The following is a 7070-nucleotide window of genomic DNA, read 5'->3' as shown; positions in this document are numbered from 1 at the left end:
TGGAACACTGGTGAAGGCTTAGCTATGTCAGAATTCAATCTTAAAAGGCACTTATAATAAGATAATACTAAAAGAGAGCACGTGGATCCATACACCAGACAAACATGAGAATAGGGTATGAGTATATGGGTTAAAGAGAACGTGAGACTCCAGGAGATGAATTTCCATGACACTCTCTGCCTCGTGAGTGGCTTCCAGGCCTCTCGGCCTGTCAAGCTGACTCGACCAGAGTGCGTGGCAAATAAACTAAAGGAAATGCTTGTCTTTACTACCCACAAGCCTTTATTGATTTAAAAACCTACAGTTTACCTTAAGTTCATAAATTTCCCTTTTTAATTTCCCTTTTTAAAACAATGGGCAGACATAACAATGATAGCTTCCTCTTCTCTACTCAGGCTCTTAAAGAAATGTCGCTGGTAACCAGAAACTGAATGCACAGTTTGTGGTTACAAGAGTTGCTTAGGCGTGAAGGACCTTAGTAAGAGAAAGCAGGAGCTGCCTAACAACATCCCATTTCTGTAAGTGTTTCCTCTGCAGCTTCTACTATTCCTTTCCGATTGGTCTTCCAACCAAGGCCTCCGTGGTTTGGCCTGTTGATTGGTTTCAGAGTGTTGTTGTGTTCTCTCTGTGTGTGTGTGTGTGTGTGTGTGTGTGTGTGTGTATGTGTTCTCATCACAGCAAGTGTTCAGGGGATTTCAGTAGTGATTCCAGGGTGATTAATCAGCCAGCTTTGCCAAGTTTTCATTCTCTCAAACTGTATAAAGATTATCACTCAATAAAGAACTTCATCTGCTTATTGTCGTAAAAAAAAAAAACAATAGTTTTTAATCTTTAATTGGTAAAAACGTTGAACTAAAAATACCTGTAAGCTAAAAAAATGTATAGTTCAATTTTTCAAAAAATTCAATAAAAATAATGGATACCAAGTTCATTCTTACATTTTTTACTCCTCCACTGTGTTATCCACAGCTCAAAATCATAGTAATGCTAAGAAAGTTGTTTTGTTTTTTCCCACCACCCCAAAGGCAGACAGGTCATCCCAAAACAAAGTATTGCGGATAGGTACAGATGATTACTTTTAAAGTAATCTGTGCCCTTTAAATAGTATTTTTCTGATGGAAACTTGGGGAAAAGACCAGATATTCTGCATCCATATATACCTACCTAACTCCTGTCTTTTGATGTTTTTACACTTAGGGGAGGATTTTTTTTTAATATAGTTTTTCCTTCTGAGTAAAATTTACACATCCTCCCCTGAAACCTTCTTACTAGCCTGATGCTTTGAAGCTGGCACTTTATGACTAATAGCCATTTATAAGTGAGTACACATGTTTTTCTAGCTACAGGTTACATCCTAACTCAGGATGATAATTTTTTTTAATATTTTACTTATTTACATTTCAAATGTTATCTCCTTTCCCAGTTTCCCCTCTGGAAACCCTCTATCTCATCCCCCTCCCCCCTGCTTCTATGAGGGTGCCCCCAGCCACTTACCTACTTACCCTCCCCGCCCTGGCATTCCCCTACACTGGGGCATCATAGGACCAAGGACATCTTCTCCCATTGATGCCCCCACAAGGCCATAAGGGAGGATATTTTTATGTGCTCTCTCTCTCTCTCTCTCTCTCTCGTGTGTGTATGTGTGTGTGATTTAAAATTCTTTGTTCTTAATGTTTTATTAATTCTTTGAAATTTTTATACAATAAATTTTAATTATACTCACCCAACTTCAAATTGTCTATCTATCTATCTATCTCTGCCTGTAGCTAGACCAGCTTTATTAAGTCTTTGAAATTTTTATACAATAAATTTTAATCATTCTCACCCAATTTCAAATTATCTATCTATCTATCTATCTATCTATCTATCTATCTATCTATCTCTGCCTGTAGATGGACCAGAAAGTAGCTCTCAACTACTGCTTCAGCACCATGTCTGCCATGGCCCCTGGCATGATAATGGACTAAGTCCCTGAAACTGTAAGCCAGCCCCCAATTAAATACTTTCTCTTATAAGAGTTGCTATAAAAGGATGGACCATCTAGAGACTGCCATATCCAGGGATCCATCCCATAATCAACCTCCAAACACTGACACCATTGCATACACTAGCAAGATTTTGCTGAAAGGACCCAGATATAGCTGTCTCTTGTGAGACAATGCCAGGGCATAGCAAACACAGAAGTGGATGCTCACAGTCAGCTATTGGATGGATCACAGGGCCCCCAATGGAGGAGCTAGAGAAAGTACCCAAGGAGCTAAAGGGATCTGCAACCCTATANGTGGAACAACATNATGAACTAACCAGTACCCCGGAGCTCTTGTCTCTAGCTGCATATGTATCAAAAGATGGCCTAGTCAGCCATCACTGGAAAGAGAGGCCCATTGGACATGCAAACTTTATATGCCCCAGTACAGGGGAATGCCAGGGCCAAAAAGTGGGAGTGGGTAGGAGAGTTGGGGGCGGAGGGTATGGGGAACTTTTGGGATAGCATTGGAAATGTAAATGAGGAAAATACCTAATAAAAAATATTTAAAAAGAAAACAAAACTGTTAACTGTAAAAAAAAAAAAAATAAGAGTTGCTGTGGTCATAGTGTCTCTTCACAACAATAGAGTACTAGTGACTATGTCAGTGTCATTTTCCCAGTTGAAGTTCCCTCTCCCCAAATGACTCTACCTTGTATAAAGCTGACATAAAATCATGCCACACAATGCATACCTTGTCAACTTGACACACAAGCATATTACTATTCAGCTGGGACATTTCTTTTCTATTTGACCTCTGAGATGTCATTTTAATATCATTATCACATTGTAAAACATCTCAACTTTTAGAAGTCCCAGAGTCTTTAAAAATTCAAACACTTTAAAGTTCTGCCTCTTTAAATCATCCAAAGTCTCTTTCAACAATCAAAGCCTCTCTAAAATATTCAAAATCTCTCTAAAATTTCAGTCTAAAATCTAACATCTCTCTAAAATCCCAAAATCTTTCAACTTTGGGTTCTTACAATATCAAAAATAAATTAAATACCATCTTATTCAGAGAGGAAAGAGTCAGGACATGGTCAACCAAGTCAAAGCAAAAGCCAGATCCAACAGCTCAATGTAACTCACAGTCTTCTGGAATCCAATCCTTCTGGCTCTATTTCTCCAGTTCTACTTTTCATAGCACATACAGCTTGTCTCATAGGCTCAGGCCAAGTCCATTCCACAGTTGTTGCTGCCCTTGATGGTCATCCCATAATTGTGGTATCTACAAAATGCAAGGGTCTCTGCTACAACTGGGTTCCAAATTAGCTAGTAGCCTCTCCTGAGCTCCTTTCAGTGACCTAACCTTCTCACATGCTACAGTGCCTCAACTGTTCTCCATAACTCCTTCATACCTTCAAAATCATTACCACCTAGGAAACTCTTACCCATTACTCAAGTTCAGTGGCCAAGGTACCCTGGCTCCCATTGGGAGACAGTTTCTGTTCTGACCCTAAGGAAACTTTCCAGAAGATTTCTGTCCCAATAGTGCTCGTCTCCTCTTAATTATTACTTACTCTTCATTCAAGTTGACCAATATTGATTGTTCTTGCAAAGGAAAAATTTAACTTTAGTGGTACTTGTCTCATATTAATCACAACCAGTTCTTCAATTCCAGCTGATGAGAAGCACAGATTCTTAATTTGAAGTATTTAATGGCCCCAGGTAGAGTGTTCAAGGAACTATATAGAACCTTCTCTCTGAAAGTTTGAAAGCCAGACCTCCTCCTTCTTCAAGGTCTCAGCATTTATATCTATCAGGCTTCCACAGAATATCACACTGAGCTCTGATTATTCAATAGCTTTTTGAGCCCTAAGTTTAAATGTCACAACAATCTTCCTCAAAATGCACAAGTCTGCCACAACAATACCACCAATCTCTGCCTTAATTGGATCTCTATTGTGATTTAAAAAAAATAATACCATGATCAAAAGCAAGTTGGGAATGAGAGATTTATTTTTTGCTTCCCCTTTACCAGTATAGTCCATCATCAAAGAAAATCAGAAGAGGAACCTGGAGGCAAGAACTGAAGCAGAGGCCATGATGGGATGTTATTTATTGGCTTGCTCCTCATGCCTGCTCAGCTTGCTTTCTTAAATATTCCAGAACTACCAGTCCCTAGAATGGCACTTCCCACAGTGAGCTGGGCTCTTCTACATCAACCATCAATCAAAAAAACTCATCACACCACAGGCTTGTACACAGGCCAAGCTGGTGGGGGAATTTTCTCACTTAAGGTTTCCTCTTCCCAAATGATGCTAGCTTGTGTTGAACTGATATAAAAATAGCTAGTACAGTTTCCTTGAACAATGCCATCCTCATTCACAGCACCTTACTAGTTATGTGAATTCTATGAATATTCCAAATGAAACATACATATCTAGAGATTAAAATCGGGCACCCACATATGAGAGAAAGCACGATACATGTGCCTTTCTGGGTCTGCGTTACCTCACTCAGGATGATTACTTCCAACTTCATCCGTTTTCCTCTGAATTACATGATCTCATTTTTTTTCCAGTTCCACAAAATAAAATGGTATTGGATATTTTCTTCACTTACATTTCAAATGTTATCCCCATCCACTCCCACCTTCCCCCATCCCCGGCATCCCCCTACACTAGGGCATCCAGGCCCCCAGGCCAAAGAGTTGCTGCTCTCACTGATATCCAACAAGGCCATCCTCTGCCACATATGCAGCCGGAGCCATGGATCCCTCCATGTGTACTCTTTGGTTATTGGTCCAGTCCCCAGGAGCTCCAGGGGGTCTGGCTGGTTGACACTGTTGCTCCCCTCATAGGACTGCAAACCCCCTGAGTCCTTCAGTTTCTTCTCCAACTCCTCCATTGGGGATCCTGTGTTCAGTCCAATGGTTGACTGTGAGCATCCACCTATGTATTTGTCAGGCTTTGGAAGAACCTCTCAGGAGATAGCCATATCAGGCTCCTGTCAGCAAGCACTTCCCAGCATCTGCACTAGCATCCAGCACGCAGGTGGAGCAGCCTCTGGATGACCTTTCCTTCTGCCTCTGCTCCATACTTTGTTTCCATATTTCCTACTGTGGGTATTTTGTTCTAAGAAGCACTGAAGCATCCACACTTTGTCTTCCTCTTCAGCTTCATATGGTCTGTGAATTACATCTTGGGTATTCCGAACTTTTGGGTTAATATCCACTTATCAGTGAGTGCATAACGTGTGTGTTATTTTGTGATTGAGTTACCTCACTCATGATGATATTTTAAAGTTCCTTCCATTTGCCTTCATGAAGTCATTGTTTTTAATAGTGGAGTGGAGTAGTACTCCATTGTGTAAATGTACCACATTTTCTGTATCCATTCCTCTGTTGAGGGACATCTGAGTTCTTTCCAGCTTCTGGCTATTATAAACAGGGCTGCTATGAACATAGGGGAGTATGTGTCCTTGTTATATGTTGGAGAATCTTTTGGGTATATGCCAGGAGTGGTATTGCTGGGTCCTCAGGTAGTACTGTGTCCTATTTTTTGAGGAACCTCTAGACTGATTTCCAGAGTGGTTGTACCAGCTTGTAATCCCACCAACAATGGAGGAGTGTTTCTTTCTCCACATCCTCGCCAGCATCTACTGTCACCTGAGTTTTCAATCTTAGCCATTCTGACTGGTGTGAAGTGGAATCTGAGAGTTGTTTTGATTTGCATTTCCCTGATGACTAAGGATGTTGAACATTTCTTTAGGTGCCTCTCAGCCATTCTAGTTTCCTCATTTGAGAATTCTCTGTTTAGCACTGTTCCCGATATTTTAAATAGGGTTATTTGGTTCTCTGGAGTATAACTTCTTGAGTTCTTTGTATATATTGGACATTAGCCCTCTATCAGATGTAGGATTGGTAGAGATCTTTTCTCAATCTGTTGATTGCCATTTTGTTGTGCCTTACAGAAGCTTTGAAATTTTATGAGGTCCCATTTGTCAATTCCTGATCTTAGAGCATAAGCCATTGCATTAGTGTTCTGTTCAGGAACATTTCCCCTGTGCCCATGTGTTCAAGACTTTTCGCCACTTTCTCATCTATTGGATTCAGTGTATCTGGTTTCATGTGGAGGTCCTTGGTCCACTTGGACTTGAGCTTTGTACAGGGAAATAAGAAAGGATCAATTTGCATTCTTCTACATATTGACCGCCAGTTGAACAAGCACCATTTGTTGAAAATGCTGTCTTTTTTCCACTGTATGGTTTTAGCTCCTTTGTCAAAGCTCAAAAGACCATAGGTGTATGGGTTCATTTCTAGATCTTCAATTCTATTCCATTGATCTACCTGCCTGGCACTGTACCAATACCATACAGTTTTTATCACTATTCCTCTGTAGTACAGATCTCATTCTTCTTAACATCTGAATAATATTCCATTGTGTAAAAGTATCACACTTTCATTATACATACATCAGTTGGTGGGCATCTAGACTGTTACCACTTCCTAGCTATTGTAAATAGAATAGCAACAAATATGGAAAAACAAGTGTATCTGTAGTAAGATCCAGTCCCTTGGGTATATGCCCAAGAATGGAATAATCATGTCATGTCATAGATCTAGCCATATTTTTGAGAAAAAATCAAAATGTTTCCACAGAGGCTATAACAGTTAGCACTCAACCAGAAGTGACTAAGACTTCTTCTTTCCCACACTCTCAACTACATCTGTCATCATTTGGTTTTATTTGTTTCTTTTGCTTTGTTTTGTCTTGGACATTCTAACTGGGATAAATTAAATCTGAAAGTAGTTATAATTTGCAATTTCCTTGATAGTTAGGATTGTTAAACATTTCTTTAAATGTTTCTCAGCATTAGCATTTCATATTTTGAAAACTGTCTGTTTAGCTCCATGCCACGTGTGTAATTGGGTTGTTTGCTTGTTTGTTTTATTTTTTCATGTTTAATTTAGTTGTTTATATATTTTAGATATTAATCCTCTGTCAGATGTAAATCTGGTAAAGACTTTTTTTTCCATTGTGTAGGTTGCTCTTCACTCAAAAGGTGGTATACTTTGTTGTTCAAAAGATTTTAGTGCCCT

Source organism: Mus caroli, chromosome 14, assembly GCF_900094665.2.
Source record: "Mus caroli chromosome 14, CAROLI_EIJ_v1.1, whole genome shotgun sequence".
Lineage (NCBI taxonomy): Eukaryota > Metazoa > Chordata > Mammalia > Rodentia > Muridae > Mus > Mus caroli.
The sequence above is the reverse complement of the archived record's forward strand: the minus strand, read 5'-3'. Positions refer to the sequence as shown.